This window comes from Scyliorhinus canicula, chromosome 2 (assembly GCF_902713615.1).
Source record: "Scyliorhinus canicula chromosome 2, sScyCan1.1, whole genome shotgun sequence".
NCBI classification, from domain to species: Eukaryota; Metazoa; Chordata; class Chondrichthyes; order Carcharhiniformes; family Scyliorhinidae; genus Scyliorhinus; species Scyliorhinus canicula.
This window is the reverse complement of record NC_052147.1, coordinates 79,211,362-79,234,068: the sequence shown is the minus strand read 5'-3', so window position 1 is coordinate 79,234,068 and position 22,707 is coordinate 79,211,362. Positions and strand designations below refer to the sequence as shown.

General features: G+C 49.3%; 1 protein-coding gene and 1 long non-coding RNA gene across 8 annotated transcripts in view; one reads left to right on the top strand and one right to left on the bottom strand.

The window, feature by feature from the left end:
• LOC119955159 (neuronal PAS domain-containing protein 3) overlaps positions 1-22,707 on the top strand; it is a 1,584,282-nt gene that overhangs the window by 1,035,983 nt on the left and 525,592 nt on the right. The window lies entirely within an intron of this gene.
• LOC119955179 overlaps positions 20,220-22,707 on the bottom strand; it is a 41,977-nt gene continuing 39,489 nt past the window's right edge. Inside the window, exon 4 of the long non-coding RNA XR_005458403.1 lies at positions 20,220-20,618. This is a non-coding gene — a long non-coding RNA (uncharacterized LOC119955179). The remainder of the gene's footprint in view (positions 20,619-22,707) is intronic.

Below are 22,707 nucleotides of genomic sequence, written 5' to 3'. Positions count from 1 at the left end.
CCATCCACTCTGTCCTTCCGAATAGTTTGATACCCTCGGATATTTAACTCCCAGTCGTGACCATCCTGTAACCATGTTTCAGTAATGGCCACTAAATCATAGTCATTTACGATGATTTGTGCCATCAACTCATTTACTTTATTCCGAATACTACGAGCATTCAGGTAAAGTACACTTATGTTGGTTTTTTTACCTTTGTTTTGAATCTTAACATCTCCAGTTTTATTTCTTGTGTTATTACTGGGCCTATTCACTGAGCTCCCCTCAGTCACTGTACCTTGTACTGTCGCCCTTTTAGATTTTTGACTATGTCTTCTCTGCCTTGCACTTTTCCCCTTACTTCCTTTTGCTTCTGTCCCTGTTTTACTACCTTCCAACTTCCTGCATCGGTTCCCATCCCCCTGCCACATTAGTTTAAACCCTCCCCAACAGCTCTATGGAGTGGCTATGGTGCCCACCAGCTCGTCATAGACTCACCCCCCTGACAATGTCATGTCTCAGAGTCAGCACCATGAACAGGATGGCACAGTGAGGCATGTACCACCAGCAAGTATCCCTCCGGCCCCAGAGCGCCCAGAGGATGGCCGCCTGGGGCAATGACGGCCACAGGACGCAATAGGGAACAGGCTGCCTCCACCTTTGATGTGCATCCTGGGGACACACCTGGGCGCAGCAGTAGAGCATGGAAGGCTAGGCAGGTCAAGGTTCACTGAGAGGGCACTGGGGGGGAGAAGTGGGTGGGGTTAAGAGCGTGAGAGTGCTTTGGAGGGGGGAAGGAGTGGGAGGAGGGCGTGGGAGAGTGGGGCGGCACCATCGGGGGATTAGGGCAGTTGGGGGACACATGTATCGAATTTTTTAAAGTTGATGTTGATTAATATGATCCCTTTGGCACTTTCCTCTGCAATACGGGCTGACTACCAATCCAGTGCCCCAGTTCCTGGGACATGGAGGCTCAGGATGCCTCCCCCCACCCACCCCCCACCCCTCGGCACACCGCGTGATTGGTCTGAGCAAGCACTCAGAAGACAGGCAGGGGTCAGACAGACTATGGCATAGATTGAGGAGGACCAGTGCCCAGCTCTCAGTGGTTTATCATCACTCCCCCTTATACCCGTCAGTGACCCGCTGACAGTGCCAACACAGTCCCATCACCCTGGAGTTATGTTACTCAGACCCTGAGGGGTGGGACAGGGGGATGGGGGGGGGGGGATGGGGGGGATAGGAGGGGCAAGGCTGAGGGATGGGGATAGGATGGTAGGGAGGGGGTGAATGCGGATGGGGATGAGGGCCTCCCTGGCCCTCTGTGCTTGCCGGATCCTCGCCGCTGCCGCCTGTCCTCCATCGACCAGCTAGTCCTGTGGATCTTCACAGACTCACCCACCAGCCCCTCCTGGTCTGGCACCTCCTCATCCTCCCCCTCCCACACGGAGGTAACCACATCTTCCTCCTTTTCCACCTCCAGCACACCTTCCCACTACTGTGCCAGGTTGTGGAGGCCTGAGCAGATCACCACAAAATGGGCGACTCTCTTAGGGGAGGGGGGTCCAAGAGGAGTTGACCCAAAGCGAATCTTCAATGGAGTTGCCCCCAAAGTCCATCAAAAGGCCACCCCCTCCCATCTCCCAGAATGGAAAACCTGCCCATCCCATCCCTATTAGAACCCTCAACAAGAGAGACCCCTGTCATGAAGCCCCCCAGAGGATAGACCCCTGTTTGGAAGCTAGAGAACAGTCCAGACAGAGGCAGTGAAAAAAATCACTGCTTTCGCATACACTTGGGAAATAGACAGAGGACGCAGCACCTGTCAATTCCTGGAAAGAGAAAACTAGACAGATGTGATGCAGAAATAGCACAGGGTTGGGGGAAAGGCTGAATTGAGGGGGGAGAGGGGCTCAGCCCCGGGACCTCGCTTTTGGGACGCCCGGTCAAAATGGAGGCCCAATAGCAGGATTCTCGAAGGAATCTCTCGCAATTAATTCCATGCAAATATTTGCATGGCTAAGAATTATGAATCGCTTCTGATTGGGAACGCAAATCATGTGCGATTTAACTCCGGTGGGAGAACATAGGGCAGGATTGTCCATTGCCCGACGCCGTTATCGTAATCGCCAATTGGGCGGAGAATCCCTGTTTACAACCGTATCGAGATGTTCCGCCCCCTCCAAAACAGCATCATTGAGGAGTACGCCGCACGCCATTGGGATGGCCTCATGACATTACCTGAAGGCCCTGCCCGATGCTCCGCCCCCGATAGGCCGAGTTCCGATGGCGAGGACATGTGTGCTCTCAGTTTCTGTGAACCCTGCGTGGCGGCTGCGGACTGTGTCCAGCGCTACCACAGTCGGGGGGGGGGGGGGGGGGGGGAAGCTGTGCTGCTGGCCAGGGGGCTTCGGGGAGGGCTGGAGGGACTGGCGGGGGATGGCCAAGTGTGGCAAGGGGATGTCCAGGGGGGCAGTCTCTGGCAAGTCAGGTGCATGCGCGGTCGGCACCATGTTGTACGGCCCGACCGCTGCAGGTCGTTTCCCTGCACATGCGTGGCCACGGACCCGGCAATTCTCCAGGCTTTTATATTGGGAAGGCCGTGCATTATACGTGGCGCGGCTGCTAGCCTCTCACCGGTTGGAGAATTGGTTCTGGTACCTTGCCATTTTTTTCATTGTAAAGCCAGACACATCCTCCGGACATAGCCTCAAAATCGGAGAATTCAGGCCATAGTCTCCCAAACAGTGAATCCTGCCCTATGATTTCAACATTGTGGTTAGTTTCGCAGCAGAGTACTTGAGATCCATTCAAGTGTGAAGGGAAATGAAATTAAACGATCCAGAAAGCTGACTGTCTGGAAGCGGTCAATCACAGCCTAGTGCAAGCAATTTCTCATTGATGCGAATGCAAGCCTTGCAAATCAAAGATCTGAGGGGGTTTAAAATCTGATGATGTGTTTTTTGCTTTCTAGGAATTTACAGCTGCTGCTTCCTCTGCCTGAGGCAGCAGGTGCAGGGCACAGTGAGTTTTAAAGTAGTGATTTCATCACTGTCTCTGTCTGGACTGCTCTCTGGCTTCCAGGCTGGGGTGGGCCTCTATTATGGGGTGGGTCTCTGGTGGGGTCTTTGTTATGAGGAGGTCTGAAGGGGGTGGGGTGGGCAGGATTTGTATTGAGGGGAGAGGGAGGCTCTCCGATGGACTTTGGAGGCACCCAGCTTAAAGACTTACCTCCTTGGCCCATCGCAATGTCCACCATGGCAGAGCAGCACTGACAAAATACCTGCACCAATCCACTCCCACATGAATCCCGGCCAGGGAATTACATAGGCGTGGAGAACCCAGTGCCCAGCCCATTAATAGGATGTAAATGGATCAATTTAATTTGCATCCTCCTGCTTGGCACAGGGTGCGCACCTCTATGCTGCTGCCAGGGGGTTCCGGGACATGGGAAATGGGCACCGATCCCATTCTTTTTGACAATGTTGGATTCTCCGCCCGATCGCGGATCTCTCTGCCGGCTTCGGGCAGCGGAGAATCCAGCTGCTTGTTTCTTTTCTTTTTGCACTGAAGGACAATAACACTGGTCAGGGAATGAGACTACAATAAGAGGTGTGACTATAAGCTTGTGTTAAAACGCTGCAAATTAAAGATGAAGCTTGAAAATTCTTCCATATTTCAAAATATGGAATACATGGTTGACAACTATTGTGCTGCGTTAGAACGAGAAGAACTAATTGGTTTAGGCAAGTAGGTACTAATTAGGAGTCTCCTGACTGACATGCAGATTAAAATAAAATTCTACAAGTCTGGTTCGCTATCCAGGGTCTGTCAAAGCAGCTGCATTATTCTGTAATTGAGATGTGCATGTTTGTTTTGTGTAACAGATGGCATTGTATGCTTAGGTTGAAAGCAAGAAAGAAATAATTGCATTATTCTGGCCAAAAAGGTATTAGATTTTGGGTTTTAGCCATTTTCAATAGTACTCCTGCCAGAGTAGCATATGCGCAGGCATAGATTAAACTGTCAGAAATTGACACATCTGCGATATGTTGACCATCTGATAAATCATCTCTGCTAAACCAAATGTCTTTGTATGTAAAACAGAAAAGTTTTAACTGTGAAGAATATTATTTTCTTTGTCTCTTTTGATGCGGTAGAAAAATTAACATTTTGGAAGATGCATTTGTTTATGCTGAAAATTTTAATTCAACAAGGATACTGTGCAAGGTCAAATGGATGACAGCACTCAATCTATTTGAAAAGCTTTTCTGAAAAGATCCAGGAGGGCAAATATGGTTTATTTGAATAATAAAGGAAAATTTAATTTCTCTGATAATTTGGCTTTGAGCCAGTAAATCACCAGAGGTAGAGAAACTTTGCTACTCCAGTAGCACATTTGTATATTTACTGCATTTCAGCCTACTGAGAGTACCTTACACCATCAAAGCTGACAGACTTAACATGCTCTGAATGTGAGTTTAAAAAAATAGTTGTTTTAAATCTGATCCCCTATTTTGTAAGTAAACCTTGAAAATACCCACAGACATAAAGGTTGCAAAACCGTGGAGAAAACAAAACTGATGTATTAACGGATGAAAGTACAATACACATAGGAACATTATCAATTTACAGCATTTAAATTGATAAATGCTTAGAGGTAAAAGCCTACAAGGGCACTTTGAAAAGCAAATAGTGACTTGGTAAAGAAATTGATTTTTTTCCCCCTAAAATGACTGCATGATGCATCATTTGACTGCACGCTGTCCAAGTGCTTGACAGAGATAATCTCAGCAATCCCACGGGTGACCTTATCGTTCTCAACAGGGCAACTTTGTCTAGGCCTGACTTTGTGGATGTCAATGTTTCTCAGGGCAGGGTCCTTGGGGAAAAGTTGCTCTGTTCAATCTAGGTATTAACCAGTGTGCTGGGCAAAAATGGTAGTCAGCAGATCTTACATTTGTTTCACATTAATTGAAATGAAAGATAGTAAATTGGAAATAGATAATAATAGATTTTTGGTAATATGTTTGTTAAATTGAAGGGGAAATTCAACCTTAGAGACAGAGTACCAGACAAAGGATATTTCATCGAGATTTTTTGCAGCCGCTTTTCTTGTAAATACTGTGGATTAGGAAAAAATAGGTAATAGAGTTAAAATAATTAATGGTACAGTGGTGCATTAGACATCACAGGAATGTTTTAATATATATATGTTATATCTATATAAAAGATGCTATAAATGATACAAGTGTTGCCTTTCTTTGTTTAAGATCATGTAAGTTATCTGCTTGGTCTTCAAATGAATGCAGCTGTAGAAAGCCCTGTTGATAACCTACCAACTTAATGTGTGCTAATAATCACTCTACAGGTTGAAAGCCACTTTATATCAAAATTACCATATCTAATGCCTTAAAGAAATCCCAACTCACAATTACACCCATCACCTCCGCGTGCTACAAATAAAACCCACAAGGAAAAAGAACAAAATAGAAAGTGCATAAAAATGATGTACAGAAGAAAAAGAATTAAGAATTGCCTGGTGAATTATTCTATTTGATTCTGATTCTGCTTTGTTACTGTTGCCGTTTGAAAATGTACAGGCAATGACTACTTGAATTCAAATTATAAAGAAAATGAAGCACTGGGGTGACACATTAGAGAAGTACATTGATCTCTGAACCTTATGACCATGAATGGTACGCCTGTGTGAAATTATTTTAGGAAGCTCTACTCCGATTCCCACCTGGGCTTACAATACAAAGGAATCCCCAGGTTGGCACTGAGCAGGCAATCTCAGTGAGTGGAGCCCAGAAAATGGCTGGTATACACATCAAAAATGCAATTAATGGTGTTTTTCTGAGACAGACCAGCAATTGATGGAGCTTTCCCATGTGATCTTTAATTCACTGGAAACAGTACTCCATCCAGCAGTACCGCAGCTAACAATATTTTGTCTAATTTTCTCCTGGTTTCTTGCACTTTGTTCCCAAAACAAATGACACAAGGGACAGTCACACTGGTGCTCACACAAGAAAAGCCTTTAACTATATTCGGGGCAGCACGGTAGCATGGTGGTTAGCATAAATGCTTCACAGCTCCAGGGTCCCAGGTTCAGTTCCCGGCTGGGTCACTGTCTGTGTGGAGTCTGCACGTCCTCCCCGTGTGTGCGTGGGTTTCCTCCGGGTGCTCCGGTTTCCTCCCACAGTCCAAAGATGTGCGGGTTAGGTGGATTGGCCATGCTAAATTGCCCTTAGTGTCCTAAAAAGTAAGGTGGGGGGGGGTTGTTAGGTTACTGGTATAGGGTGGATACGTTGGCTTGAGTAGGGTGATCATTGCTCGGCACAACATCGAGAGCCGAAGGGCCTGTTCTGTGCTGTACTGTTCTATGTCTATATACCAGTTTTGTTGCATTCTATGTGGATCTGGGGAGAAATAGCCTCCAGACTCAAGTATAAGAGGTGAGAAAAGGTGACTAAAAGCGTGATCCAATTTGGGTGGGGCATGAATTCTGTGTCTCTTTCAGGTGGCTCTAAGCAGTGTCTATCAGCAGGAGTATTAGCAGGTACGTTTTGATGGAAGTCTACCATTTGAGGTTAGCTAACTCAGCATGGACAGTAATTTTAGGACTTTCGTGGTCAGTTTGGCTCATTACTATATAAGCAGTGCACAACCCACAGTGTCATTAGGGACTCATTGTTAGCAGTATTTTTAATTGTAAAATTTATTTCATTGCGTATAGATATGTGATAGAAATGGAATATATCAGGAAGGAAAAAAGCAAATTATGAAATGAAATGAAATTCGCTTATTGTCACGAGTGGGCTTCAAATGAAGTTATTGTGAAAAGCCCCTAGTCACCACATTCCAATGCCTGTTCGGAGAGGCTGGTATGGAAATTGAACCCACGCTGCCAGAAGGATGTGGAGGCTTTAGAGAGGATGCAGAAGAGATTTACCAGGATGTTGCCTGGTATGGAGGGCATTAGCAAAGAGGAGAGGTTGAATAAACTCGGTTTGTTCTCATTGGAACGAAGGAGGTTGAGGGACGACCTGATAGACAGGGTGAATAGTCAGATACTTTTTCCCAGGGTAGAGGGGCCAATTACTAGGGGGCATAGGTTTAAGGTGCGAAGCGAAAGGTTTAGAGGAGATGTGCAAGGCAAGTTTTTTACACAGAGGGTAGTGGGTGCCTGGAACTCGCTGCCGGAGGAGGTGGTAGAAGCAGGGACGATAGTGATGTTTAAGGGGCATCTTGACAAATACATGAATAGGATGGGAATAGAGGGATACAGACCCCGGAAGTGTAGAAGATTTTAGTTTAGACAGGCAGCATGGTCGGCGCTTTGAGGGCCGAAGGGCCTGTTCCTGTGCTGTACTTTTCCTTGTTCTTTGTTCTTTGCTGGCCTTGTTCTGCTTTACAAGCCAGCTGTTTACTGCGGATGCTGGAATCTGAAATGAACGAGAAAACCAGTATGTCCCTCCCCCACTATCACCTTCACTGCTTTCCATTTCTCTCTTAGTCAAGGGGCGCGATTCTCCGCCCTTCACGACAGGTCGGAGAATAGCGGGAGGGCCTTCCCGACATTTTTCCCGACCTCCCGCTATTCTTCTCCCCCCCCCCCCCCCCCCCCCCCCCGGCCGCCCCACGACACGAATCGCTGTTCGCCATTTTTTTTACGGCGAACAGCGATTCCCCCCTATCCGATGGGCCGAGGTCCCAGGCCTTTACGGCCGTTTTCACGAATTTAAACACACCTGCTCTCACCATTCGTGAAAACGGCCGCAAAGTGCCGTTCTGCACAACCATGTCACCGATTGTTACGGCCGCACCACGGCCGTGCCAAGGGTGGCATGGGCCCGCGATTGGTGGGCACTGATCGTGGGCAGCGGGTCCGATACCCGCGCGCTCTTTGTCCCTCCGCCGCCCCGCAGGATCAGTCCGCGGGGCGGCTGAGGGGCATGACGGACCGTGCATGCGCGGGTTTGATGCATATGCGCGATGACGTCATCCGCGCATGCGCGGGTTGGAGCCGTCCAATCCGCGCATGCGCGGCTGATGTCATCGTGCGCGTCAGCCGGCGTGAGTCTTGGCGGCCGGGCTTAGCGAATGTTCGCTAAGCCCGCGATGCCGTTCTTCACGTGGCCACGATGCTAGCCCTGACCGGGGGGGGTGAATCGGGTCCCGGGAGGGGGCACGGAGGCTGCCGTGAAACACGGCCGGTTTCAAGGCAGCCTTTACGACTCTCCGCATTTGCGGAGAATCGCGCCCATGTTATTTACCAAAACTCACTTCCACAGCCCCTCCCCCCACATCTACAGTTCATCCTCTGATGTTAGTTTCCCTGCTGTTTGTCCTTTCAAATCTTTTGTCCTCTCTGGGGACTGCCATTCGCACCCTTTCCCCTTGGTTTCTGTGGCCATTAGTACCCGGTTTCCCTGGGTTTCTGTGGTGTTGACTCATCTTTCATTCTCACTCCAAAGTATAGTATAAATATTTCCCACTTTCTCTGTCTGTTAGCTTTGACAAAAGAGTCATCGGACTCAAAACGTTAGCTCTTTTCTCTCCTGCAGGTGCTGCCAGACCTGCTGAGATTTTCCAGCATTTTCTCTTTCATATCAGGAGGGAACAGTTGAATACAAAAAATATAGGGCTGGATACACAGGTCCCCAAGCCGCGTTGTTTCTAGGCAGCGTACTATTCACTGGCAGTGGGATTCACTACTCCGCCGCTTGTCAATGGGATTTCCCATTGAAGCCATCCCATGGGCAGCAGGGTAGCATGGTGGTTAGCATAAATGCTTCACAGCTCCAGGGTCCCAGGTTCGATTCCCGGCTGGGTCACTGTCTGTGTGGAGTCTGCACGTCCTCCCCCTGTGTGCGTGGGTTTCCTCCGGGTGCTCCGGTTTCCTCCCACAGTCCAAAGATGTGCGGGTTAGGTGGATTGGCCATGCTAAATTGCCCATAGTGTCCTAATGAAAGTAAGGTTAAGGGGGAGGTTGTTGGATTACGGGTATAGGGTGGATATGTGGGTTTGAGTAGGGTGATCATGGCTCGGCACAACATTGAGGGCCGAAGGGCCTGTTCTGTGCTGTACTGTTCTATGTTCTATGTTCTATGTTGCCAGGAAACCCACGGGTGGGAATGTGCTACCGGTGGGAAAAGAGAATCTTAACAGCCACAGAATTCCGGCCAAAATATCTGGAAGTGACAATTACTGGCACCATTCATGTTGGTCATTTCTCCTTAATTCTTAGTATTTAAAACTATATAGGTATTCGGCACAAGAGGTCAATCTGCCAATTTTATTTTGCAAGCCCCTGGCAAGAGTAATCTGAAACTAATTCTGTTGGCTTTAGTTCCCATAGCTGTGCACCTTCCTGTGCTTGGTTTTAGTCGCATTGATAAGGTTCTATCTCAGCAGCTGATATGACCAAAAACGCCTGGAATTAGAAACTCGCGCCCCCGAGTTGGAAAACTACTGCGGGGGTAGTCCACACCATAACTCAACCTACCACTGGAGCCTGTTTTCAGATTTCTCTTTCTAACTGTTCTTCATCTGTTTATATACTCCCTGTATCTGGTAGATGTGTTTCACTTCTCTCTGTGCCGTTTTTGTTTCTTGCTAACATCACCACTGCTATTTAAACATCACCTGTTTTGACATCGGACTCGAAACATTAGCTCTTTTCTCTCCCGACAGATACTGCCAGACTTGCTGAGATTTTCCAGTATTTTCTCTTTCGTAAACATCACCTGTGTTCCAAATACAACACGCAGGATTCTCCGTTTGGGAAACTTGTGTTGAGACCGGGATTGAATTGTGTGCAGTTTGTATTCCCGTTGGGGGAGCTATTCAGGCAGTAATTTGGGTCACGCTAATGGGCCAGCACTCTGCCCACGTGAATCTAAACCAATTCCCATTCCCACTGGCGTCTGATTCGCTGGGGCCGGAATTGGTGCTGGCGAGGTTGACAAGTTGGAGCTGCGCTCCACTCCCCACGCACTCTCATTCCAGCTGAGAAGATGGCACCAAGGAGACATGCCCCCCACTTTCTGGACAGTGATTTGGAAGTGCTGGATGCTGTGGAGGAAAGGCAGGATATCCTATTCCCTAGGGTGGGCAGAAGGCTCCAGCTTGCTATTCTGAACCGAGCCTGGGGGGAGTTAGCAGATGCGGTCAGTGCGGCTAGCCTGACCAAGCAGACCGGCACCCAGTGTCAAAAGACAATGAATGACCTCCTTAGGCAGCTCGGCTGAGTCACCACCTCTGTTCCGCTGGCATCACTATCACTCCTGTCCCTCACATCACCGCCACCCCCCTCCCCGAGAGACCAATCAACATCCATCTGCCTGAATCTCCCTTACATCCCACCCTGCACCAAACCCCAACACCTGCATTGTCCTCTTTAGCCAGGTGCCTTGCATACACATGCCACCAGCAGTAGACCCCCCCACCCCGTAGACCTCACCTCCATAGGTCTCACCAAGTCCTTTATGTGTCCGTCAGAAATGGCGGTCCACAATCGAAGGGTGCAGGAGAAGACTGGAGGGGGCATCCCCGACCTCTGGGCTCAGCCCTCCCCCCTCTGCAAATCAGAGGGCGCTGGAGGTAGCCCATGAGGGACAGGAGTGGGCTATCTCTGAGGCGGAGGTCAGTATGTGTCAACCAAGTGAGCTGCTAAAGCAAAATGATGTGCTTACACCAAGTGAGTCACCCCTCTCCCACAAACAAGCAGACCGTGTGCCACCTGTGCCAGAAGGTGGCGCGGTGGTGTGCAGGAGGAATATCCGCTCCTGGTGGCCATCAGGTGATGGTCACCCTGAACCTTTATGCCTCTGTGTCTTGTCAGGGGCCAAGCAGGGATCTGTCTGGGATATTGCAGACATCCGCACACAGGTGCATCTGCGCCATTATGGATGTCCTGTGTGCTCGGGCAGCGGACTATGTGAACTTCAGTCTAGACTAGGATTCCCGGCCAGCAAGATTTACCGCCAGGTCCAGGCACGCATGTCCCCTTATGAGCACCAGCTAATCAAAGGGTGCGCTTCATCAATCGGAAGGGTGTCTACTAATGCATGTGCAGTTGGTGTGTGACCAACAGCTGCACATCATGCACAAATGCGCTTGATACCCAGGCAATGCGCATGATGCATCTGTCTTGGTGCACCCATCGATTCCTGGCATCTTTGAGCATTGCCTTGGGTGAGGGGTTTGTCATAATATACACACAAGTATATGATGGTGCATAGACAGCCACTGACTGACACACTGAATGACCAATCAAAACACACAACACAGCAGCCAATCACCAGACAGGACACGGACACTATAAAGCCAGAGGGCACTAGTTTTCCCGCTCTCTTGGGATGCAGCCTCTGAGACAGCCAGAGCCCGTGATAAGCAACGCGAACATCCACCATGTGCTAGCAGGATAGTCTGGTCAGGTTAGCCTCAGGTCTCCAGTCAACTCAACATAGTGTCGACCCACAGTGCAAGTATGTTTAACAGCTCATAGTTCAATAAAATAGAGTTGTACTTCTACAAGTGTTGGTAGCCTGTCTCTCTCACTGCTATGGTAAACGCAGTCCTCACAGACCCAGCATGCCCAACACATCAGGGTTGGTTCTTTGGCGACAAGGGTTCCCGCTGAGATCTTAGCTAATGATGCCTATCAAAAGGCCCCTGACCAATGAGGAGACCTGTTATAACGACACCCATGCAGCGACCAGGAAAGACAGGCCAGGCATCAGCTGATGAGGAGGTCAGGAAGAACTGGGCATGGAGCCTGGGCTAGATTCATAAAATCCCTGCAGAAACCCATCAAATCTACACTGACCCTTTGAAAGAACATCCAAACCTAGGCCCACTCTCCTGCCCTATCCCCGTAACCCCACCCAACCTTTGGACATTTAGGGACAATTTATCATGGCCAATCCACCTAACAAAGAACAATACAGCACAGGAGCAGGATCTTCGGCCCTCCAAGTCTGTACTGGTCATGCTACTACCCTTGACCAAAACCCTCAGCATTTCCTAGTGCCTTATCCCTCAATGTCCATCCTACCCATGTATTTGTCGAGATGCCGTTTGAATGCATCAATGTATCTGCTTCCACAACCTCCCCTGGCAGCGCGTTCCAGACACTCACCACCCTCTGTGCAAAAAAAACGTGTCTTGCACATCTCCTCTAAACTTTGCCCCACGGACCTTGAACCTATGCCCCCTAGTGAGTGACCCCTCCACCCCTCACGTCGCCCCTCAATCTCCATTGTTCTAAAGAAAACAGTCCGAATGTATTCAGCCTCTCTGCAGAGCTAACACCTTTCAGACCAGGCAACATCCTGGTAAACCTCCTCTGCACCCCCTCCAAAGCCTCTACATCCTTCTGGTAGTGTGGTAACCAGAGTTGTGCAACATAGTCCAAGTGCGGTCTTACCAAGGTTCTATACATCTATAGCATGTTTTTATGCTGGATGCCCCATCCAATGAAGGCAAGCATTCCTTACGCTATCTTGACTATCTTGTCCACTTGTGTTGGCACTTTCAAAGATCTGTGAACCTGTACATCTAGATCTCTCAGGCTTTCTATATTCCGAAGAGTTTTGTTATTTATTGTATATTTCCCCTCTATGTTAGATCTAACAAAATGCATGATGTCACATTTTTATGGATTAAACTCCATTTGTCATTTCTCTCCCCAACTCTCCAACCTATCTATGTCCTGCTGTATCCTCTGACAATCCTCAACACTGTCTGCCACTCCACCAATCTTGGTGTCATCCACAACCTTACTAATCAAACCAGCTACATTTTCCTCCAAATCGTTTATGTATGCTACAAACAACAGAGGCCCCAGCACAGATCCTTGTTGAACACCACTAGTCACAATTTTCCATTCAGGAAAAAACCCTTCTACTGCTACCCTCTTCCTTCTGCGACCAAGCCACCTCTGTATCCATCTTACCACATCACCTCTTATCCCATGTGACTTTACCTTTTGTACCAGTCTGCCATGAGGTACCTTGTCAAAGGCTTTATTGAAGTCCATGGTAAACAACATCCACCACCCTCCCCTCATGAATCATCTTTGTCACCTCTTTACCTTCACATCTTTGGATCCACAGGAAACAACGCACATCCGATCTTGTCTTCACATGGTTTGGGGTGGTGGTGGACTGTAGGAGTAAACCGAAGGAGCCAGAGGAAACCCTAGAGAATGTGCAAACTCCACTCAGTCACCCAAAGTTTCTATTTGAAACTAGAGCCCTGGAGCTGTGAACCAGCAGTGCTAACCACTGTGCCATCATGCTGGCACTGCAGGCCACACAATGTGTGCTCCAGGGGCACATGGGGCACCCTCATCATCTCCCAATTTGCCAACTAATTGGCCTGGCCACTGGCAGCTCATCTGCCCTGTCCAACATATAAATACCGCACCCCTCCTTCCAAGTGGTACCTCCTCCCCAATGCCGCTTACCTTCCCTGTCATTCCTCCCTTCACTGCACCTTCCTTGTCCCACTGCCCTTCACTCCATCCAACCACCCAGCTCCCCTTCCGAGGTCCTATCAGCACCACAACAGGGTGTTGGCCCTGGGCAGGTTTATCAGCAGGTCTTTTCCGCAGGCTGGAGGATGATGATGACCCATTATGAGATGAGCTCTGATGCTCCTCATTGTTTAGCAAAGTCTGACTCCTGTCCTCAGGATCATATTCCACTGTCCGCTCGGTTGATCGTCACATGTCCAGCACTTGAGCCTTACCGGCTTGCCCCTGCTCTTCTGGGGCAGACTCCTCTTGAGCAGGGTCCTCCGAAGCAAGCCCTGTGCTTCCAGCGTCCGTGTGTCCATAAGAGCCGCTGCAGTCAAATAGATAGTGAGCGTTGTTGGCTACACTCCGAAATTCATTCTCTGCAGAGGGGGAAAAGAAGACATGTTAAAAGATGAGTATTTCCTTGCCCATCAACAGGCTACATGGCGACCCTGAGTTGCACCTCATCTCCACCCACCACATGTTGCCTTCCACACTGCACCCCTGCCCCAATCAGTGAGTGGCACTGGACCTGTGATACAGGGAGCCTCTGTCAACAGGGGTACCAGTGGCTGCCGCCACCCATGTCAGCGATCATTTCTGTGGCCCCTGTTTTCTCCAGTGGGGTCCACTATGAGTGTCTTCATTGAGTGGGCCATGTGTTACCCCATCAGCAGGGTGGCACCTGGTTGTGCGGTGGAGGGCCGTGGTGTGGTACCAATTGCCTCCATACTTAGATGCTCGTGAGTGGGCAGGTCCTACAGTTGGGGGGTGAGGCAGGGAAATGTGTGTCAGTTGGGAGCTTAGCTGCAATGTGATGTGGGTCCTGGGTGTGACACACAGGTTGTGACAACCTGACTGGGGTGAGGATGGATGGGATGAGTGGGCAAGCAGGGCTTCGCAACAGCTGGTGGTGCTGAGAGGTGGGTTAGCTGATAATGTCACCAATGAGGCCTCTGCCCTGAGCGATGATGTGTGCCATGTGTTCTTTGTTTGGGGTAAGCTATTCCTTTGCTTTCCCTGCAGGGGGGCTACGCTTCTGATGAGTGCTCTGAGGAATGATAGCACCTGGGTAGACCATTGATTGAGCTTGGCCACGCCCATCCCATTGATGGGTCAGCTAGGATCGGAGTGTTTCCAGAGGGACGACCAGAGACTCTGTGAACATTTACGGGACACAGTGAGCAGTCAACACAGTTAGCAGCCAGGGACCTGTAACTTGCACAAAATGGTTGCGTTTAAAACTAATACTGCGGCAATGGCGGTCTAAGCCAGGCCACCCCGATCCCAAGGAGGTCACTTCAAATCCACGGACATATCACCACGTCGCTCCCTGCAACTCCCGGCCCTGGCAGCCACTCCCAGTAAGCGCTGCAATTTTTGAAACATTTTTAAAAACTTTGCTTTACCTTCTCGCTCCCCTCAGCAACCATGGCACCCAGTCCCTGTTTGTAAATACTTGTAGTAAATTGGGCCTGCGTGACTTCCGGCTGAATGGGGCGGAGCATCGCAGAAGGGCGGATCGTACAGTGTCCAACCGGCTAAGTAGATTTAAATGTATGAAAATGCCGGTTCTACACGCCCCCATGGCGCGGGGTGCAAATCTATTGTTCGCTGTAGGGGAGGGACTAGAGGATGGCGGCAGAATCGGCACGGGGCGCAAACCTCAATTTTTACCAGGAGCCCGATTCTCCACCTGATTATCATTCGAGTTTCCAGCATCACGAGGTGGAGAATCCAGCCCAAGGTTTATAAGATTGTTATAGTTTGGGATTTCCGCTTTAATTTAAAGTAACATGGAGTAATGAAGGGATTGGTATTACCTGTTTGGAATTTTTCCAACAAGAAGCTTGTGGCCTGGTTGTTGAAGGTGAGAGGGCCAGGTTGTTTTACTGGGAAGAAGGTACAAGGTGTAGACAATCTGTGCAGACATGGGTAGTTTCCAAGTCTCATTGTCAAGTGTTTTGAATGTCAGGTTTTATAAATAGTTATACTTTGTCTATTTAATTTTAAGATAGAATGGAATTGGAAAAGGATAGTTAATTAGCATTTCTATCTGGATACAAGTCCCATGTGTCTCACATTGCCATGGAGATTGGCTTTGAGAGAGGAAGAGTCCATACTGCACCATTGTAGTGTCATCAGGGTTTTTCTAAGAAAGCACTGAATCTGATAGAAACAAGCCAGTCTGCAAGAGATAAAGAGGAAGCAGAGAGATAGAGGCAGCCAGTCTCAATTGTTCACTGTGCAAAGTGGGAGCTCACACATGGGTTGAAGAGAGCAAGTTCATGTCCAATTTTGAAAGTGTGGAAGGTTGGCCTAGCTTTGGTTAGAGGTAGGAATCTCCTGGATAGCTTGCACTGTGAAAACAATTTCATGGATTAGAAGTTATCAGCTGGAAAAGGAAAAATGAAGCAAGCTATAGGAAGCTGAGAATAGCTGGTGGGGCTGGTTTAGCACAGGGCTAAATCGCTGGCTTTGAAAGCAGACCAAGGCAGGCCAGCAGCACGGTTCAATTCCCGTACCAGCCTCCCCGAACAGGCGCCGGAATGTGGCGACTAGGGGCTTTTCACAGTAACTTCATTGAAGCCTACTTGTGACAATAAGCGATTTTCATTTCATTTCATTTCATTTCGAATAGCATTAGACTTGAAAACTAAGGGCGAGATTCTCCCAAAACGGGAGAAATCGTAAAGCTGCCGTAAAACCCGGGCGGGTTTTACGGCAGCGCGCCCCTTCCCGACCGGGGACCGATTCTGGTCCCCGGTCGGGGCTAGCAGCCCGACGCCGTAGGCTCTGGCAAGACGGGCTTAACGAAAATCGTTAAGCCCACTTGCTGGAGTTAGCGCCGGCTGACGCGTCATATGACGTCAGCCGCGCATGCGCAGTTTGGAAGACTCCAACCCGCGCATGCGCGGGTGACGTCATCGCGTTTTTGCGCGAAACCCGCGCATGCGCGGGCCGGGTTGCCCCTCAGCCGCCCCGCGAATGGATACTGCGGGGCGGCGGAAGGACAAGTAGTGCGCGGGCAGCGGGCCCGCTGCCCGCGATCGGTGCCCACCGATCGCGGGCCCATGGCACCCTTGGCACGGCCGTGGTACTGCCGTGCCAATCGGTGCCATGGTTATAAAAAGCGAGTTTGTGACGCCGTTTTTACGAACGGCAAGACCAGGTGTGTTTGCCGTTCGTAAAAACGGCGGAAAGGGCTGGGACTTTGGCCCATCTAACAGCTGAGAATCGCTGCCGGCCGTAAAAAAACGGCGGCAGCGATTCGGGTCGGGACTTCGGCGGGGGAGGGGGGAGAATAGCGGGAGGGCGGCAAAAATGTCGGGAAGGCCCTCCCGCTATTCTCCCACCCGTCGTGGGGGTCGGAGAATTTCGCCCTAAGTATTCACTTAAGGGGCAGAGTAAAATATACCTAGGGGGAGTTATTTGGTTGCTTCAAAGGTTAAATGGCGATTTGTTTCCTGTGATTGAGACCATATATTGCCTTCTGAATTTTCTTTTGTTTGTCTATTATAGTAAGAGTCGTAAGACTTGAAATCTTCTTGTGTGATCCTTCCACTCAGTCACTGGAAATTCAAATATAATTTTTTTAAGTTATTGGTTTCTATCAGGCGCAGTCGGGGATGAAAGTGATGTAGAGATGTTGGGAGGTGTAGGAAGGGAATTCCAGAACTTGGCACCTAGGTAACTGAAGGCACAGCCAGCGGCGGTCGAGCAATTACAATGGGAATGCACAAAAATCCAGAATAAAGGAACTATTATTATTATTATACAGGTATTTCGGAGGGTTGTGAGCAGAGGACAAACACATTTTCTTTTACAAGGCCTCTTGAGATTTTCTGGAGGGCTACTTTTTGATTTTGGGAGGTTACTCTTTGATTTCCAAGGGCTCCTTTATCATTCTCACTAACTGGGGTCTTAGTCTTTGCAAAATGACTGCATATTTGTCTTGAACACAGTCACAGCATGTCAAATAATTCACAGCATGTGAAATGCTTTGAGATGTGATGAGACATAAATGCAAATCTTTCTTATGAAAGAAAAGGTCCAGTATTACATTATCCAATTAACACAGTGTTCATTACCATAGCATCAACATATATTAGCTCCTGAACTTATGCAGCCTGAAACTAGAGATCCACATTCATTTACAAGGAATTCATTATTACTTCAGGTTTTCCTAGCTCCCAGTTAGGTGAGTATTCCTTTGTTCACAGGTCGAAAATTCTTCTCTCCCCTTTGCAGCATCTCTCAGCTTCACAGCAACTTTAAGCGATACAGCCTCTCTCAATTTCACAGCTCCTCACCCTAACAACCTTTCTCCCCTATCGCAGCCTCTCTCCCCATTGCAGCTTGATTCACAAAACAGCCTCTGGCTACGCCACCTGCTCCACCCTGCCCCTCAGCCTCTTCCCTGGAGTAAACCAGGAAAATGGGCAGCCTTTCTCCACAGTCTCTCCCCCTGCAGTCTCTGTGCTGCTGCAGTCTGTCTCCTCTCAGTCGCCCTCGCATTGCAGTCTCTACCCCACGCAATCTTCCCTGCTCCGCAGACACATTGCCCTGCAGTCTCTCCCTCCAGTCCGCTGTCGCTCCCCCTCCCCAGTCGCTTCCCCAGCTGGAGACTCTTCCCCTTGCAGTCTCTCCCCCTGCAGTCCCCCCCCCCCCCTCCTTGCCACACATAGTCTTTCCCCCAATGGCAAGCTCTTCCCCCCCCCCCCCCCCACACCCCGTGCACTCTCTCTCTCATGGCAGCCTATCTCCCAACAATGTCTCCCCAGCATAATGTCCCCTGCCCCGCAATGTCTGCTCCCCCGCATTGTCCGTTCTCCCGCAGTATCTCCTCTCTCACCCTCCACAATGTTTCCTCTCCCACCATTGCTTCTCCAGTGCTCAGGCTGATGTGTCACCACTCACATTTCCATGGCTCACTGATAGGGGTTGGTTTAGCACAGTGGGCTAAACAGCTGACTTGTAATGCAGAACAAGGCCAGCAGCGCGGGTTCAATTCCTGTACCGGCCTCCCCGAACACGTGCCGGAATGTGGCGACTTGGGGCTTTTCACAGTAACTTCATTTGAAGCCACCTTGTGATATTAAGTGATTATTATTATTATCCTCCAGTCACAGGCTGTCTCCCTTGCTGCTGAAAGGCTCTGACATGGGAAAGAAACAGCCTGTGATTGGAGGAGAACCCATTGCCAATTCAGTCACTTCCACATGAAGAGAGGCAACTTTTGTCTCATTGGTCCCCCTACCACCCTGTGATTGAATTTTCCTGGGAGTTTTGAGGCCTGTCGGAGGTGATCTGCTTACTGCCCCGAAGTATTTTGAACCCAGTTGTGAGATTTGTTTGGAAAGCAAAGGTAGCCTGAAGGGATTTATATTTGTATTGATAAACATTAGAAATAAGGTATAATTTTGAGTGTGATTAATATATCTGTGCCCGGAAGAATAAAACCTATGGTTAAATTCATGCTGAACAAAGGTGTTTGTATGTGAGGGTTGGTTTCAATTACAACTGTGATTCTATCATGCTTAAAGAGTGTGAAGAAGAAATAGAAGTAGCACAGATTGCTTATCAATTGAAGGCCCTTGTATGGATAAAAAAGCTTTAATTTTCAGTTTTAGTTGGATATATTGTGGTCGAAGATAGGACATCGAAGAGACATGTCTTTCAGCTGGGCCAGAGGAAAGACTGAGAGGACAGGCTTTCTAGAGTACCCACGTTACTGTCCAGGTTACGAGGAAATTGGGACAGAGAGTTTCAGGGGGATAGGAGCGGCGTTGTGAGAAACTCGGCCGCCGGGCCTTGACGCTTGCGTCAAAGCGGCACGCCAGGAAATACGCAACGGCGGCGCCTAAATGACGACAGCCGTGCATGCGCAGGTTGGCTGGCTCCAACCCGCACATGCGCTGTTGCCGTCTTCCCCTCTGCTGCCCCGCAAGACATGGCGGCTTGATCTTGCGGGGCGGCGGAGGGGAAAGAGTGCATCTCTTAGAGACGCCGGCCCGACGATCGGTGGGCATCGATCGCGGGCCAGTCCACTCCCGAGCACGGCCGTGGTGCTCGATCCCCTCTCTGCCCCCCACAGGCCCCAAACTTACATTTCGCGCTATGTTCATGCGGCAGCGACCAGGTGTGGTTGCCACCGGCGTGAACAGGTCGGGAACATCAGGCTGCTCGGCCCATCCAGGCCGGAGAATCGTCAGTCGCCGTGAAAAAGGGCGAGTGGCGATTCCGCGACACGCCATTTTGGGGGGGGGGTGGGAGAATCACGGGGGGGTGCCAGGGCGGCGTGTCATGATTCGCCCGGCCCTCCCGCGATTCTTCCACCCGGCGTGGGCAGCGGAGAATCGCGCCCCCCAAGGCTTTATCATAAGAATTCAAGGAACAGTAAATAAAGTTAAAGAGACAATTGCTGCAACCAGATGTAAAGTGGGAGAGCAGACTTCAAAGATAAATCAAATGTCTGATGCCATTTTCATATCGTCCAGGAATCAAGAGTTAAAGCAATTGTGAAGCAGTTTGTACAACAGTCAAGACAAAGCAATCCAACAAGGAGTTGGTATAAAATCCTGTGTTGAATTTGCTGTTAACAGGGAAGCGGAAGCTTAATTTAAAAGTGCAATTTGGAAAATGTGAACTGGATTTCTGAATGCACGTTGCTTAATGGACGCATTATTGTGAACAAAGATTTTTTTTAAATTACATTTATTAAAGTTTTACATGTTACCAAATAATGCAACAAAACCTCAGGAATGGTACAGCTCAACAGAAAAAAAAGTATCAACACATATGTATACAGAGGGGAACAGTAAAATAGCAATATAACAGGCTCAATACAATACAATACAATACAAGACATGACTCCGCTTGATGCCTTAATATGCACCACCAGAAAGGATAAGGCCATGGACACATAGTAAAATGGTGTACACTTTCCTACGTGGCAATCGCTTGCAACAACCAGGAGAGTTCAGATAAAGGTTTTGCTCCATGTTCGGGCGTGCACTAGCGCAAATCTTTCACAACTCCAGCAGCACCAGATGCAACAATGACACACCACAACCTTCTGCCTTCTGATAACAGACTGTCTGTACCCCTGCAGGAAGCAATCACAGATTATCTATACCTACCAGAACAAAAAAGGAAAAATACAAATAAAATACATGAGAACCCAGTTCTAAAAGGATGTTCTACATATACCACACAATGCAACATAACCCCAATCTCAGGCACGAACAGTCAGTCAGAATTTCACATTTATACAAAGAGGACCAGCAGCCATAGCTTCGGACTATGGTCAGAGCTGTCTGTGTCTCCCAACAAGCTGACCTAAACAGGGTTAACAAAAAGAAGAATAACTACCAGGAGCAGAAGATCATAGGATAAAATAGGACTAGGATCCAGCTAAGGGTCTGTATTACTCCACCATCTATTGATGAAGAGGATTTAAAAAAACTACTCGGTCAGAGAGGGGAATGTCCCAACCATAAGGGGGGGCAGCAGGATATCAACCATTATACAGGACTCGGCTCAAATCTAGGCCCTGGTACACAAATTAGTCTGTCAACCAAGGATATTCAAACACATCAAAAGAAAAACCCAGCTTCAGGGCAACAGGATACCAACCACAGCACCAGATCTGGCCTAGTCCTGCTCACTCTGACACACAGGAGTGTGTCAAGGCACACAAGACACACTAAGACCTACCACTCAGTGGCCCTGCACCTCACTACCACACCCAGTGCAGTGATCAACCCCATTAACACTAAAAAAAACACACCAGCCTCGAACAGGGAGACCCCAATGCGCTCTATCCCGCTCCAGAGGGGCAAATACTTCGTCCCTTCCCACCAATGAAGAAAACATTTTGGCAAATGAGCCACATAGAACATAGAACAGTACAGCACAGAACAGGCCCTTCGGCCCTCGATGTTGTGCCGAGCAATGATCACCCTACTCAAACCCACGTATCCACCCTATACCCGTAACCCACCAACCCCCCCTTAACCTTACTTTTTTTTAGGACACTACGGGCAATTTAGCATGGCCAATCCACCTAACCCGCACATCTTTGGACTGTGGGAGGAAACCGGAGCACCCGGAGGAAATCCACGCACACACGGGGTAGACGTGCAGACTCCGCACAGACAGTGACCCAGCCGGGAATCGAACCTGGGACCTGGGACCCTGGAGCTGTGAAGCATTTATGCTAACCACCATGCTACCGTGCTGCCACATGAGTGGTGATAATCCACTTCCACAGTTATCAAAGGAAGGAGAGGATTTTGGAATGGGTGAAGAAGCTTCACAATAGCGACTGGGACAGGAACACAATACGGTTATATCAAGACATTGGGACTGAGCTAGCGAAGAGGTGTGCGGCGAAGGCGGTGTTTTATAAGAAGGACGTGAGATTTGGTGTGGTGTACCCAGTGTGACTGCAGGTCACAATGGACTCAAATGACCATTTCTTCGACACGCCGGAGCTCTGTTAGAACCGGGGTTGGAGGTAATAAAAAAAAAGGATTATTATGTTTCATTTGGAGGGGAGAGAGGTGGGGGCTTGGGCATGGTGGGAGGAGAAGGGACATGTTGGCTGTTGCTTGAAGGGACATTGGAGGGGGATCCTGTATGGGGGCTACTTTGCTTGGGAGAGAAGGAGGCATAGGTAGCAAACGGGACTGGAGTGCGGGGGGGAAGCTGCTGCGGCCTGTTGGGTCAGATTGGGTGGGGTGCAATAGACCTAGTGGTTTATTTGTATGGTGTGTTGATGGGATGTGGTGCCAGGGGGCCTGGAGAGGGGGGAATGAGATAATAGGTGTGGGGGGGGAGGGCTTTACTAACAGTGACCTCGGGCTTTTCTTTGTCCCACTCTAGGGGTGGGACCAGTGGCCACCTCAAGTGGGCCTGGGACGCAGGAATTGTGGTAGGAATATTGTGCTACGGAGCTGATGGCTGATTCAAGGGAAAGGGGATGAGAGACCCCATACGAGTTTGATCACTTGGAATATGCGGGCTTGGGGAGGGGGGGGGGAGTGAAGAGGGCAAGGGATTTTCCCTATTTGAAGGGTTTGGGGAGTCGATGTGGTGTTCCTGCAAGAAACTCACCTTGGTGCAGGTCCAGATCAGGGGCAGGATTCTCTGGCCCCCCGCCGGGTCGGAGAATCGCCCGAGGCCGGCATCAA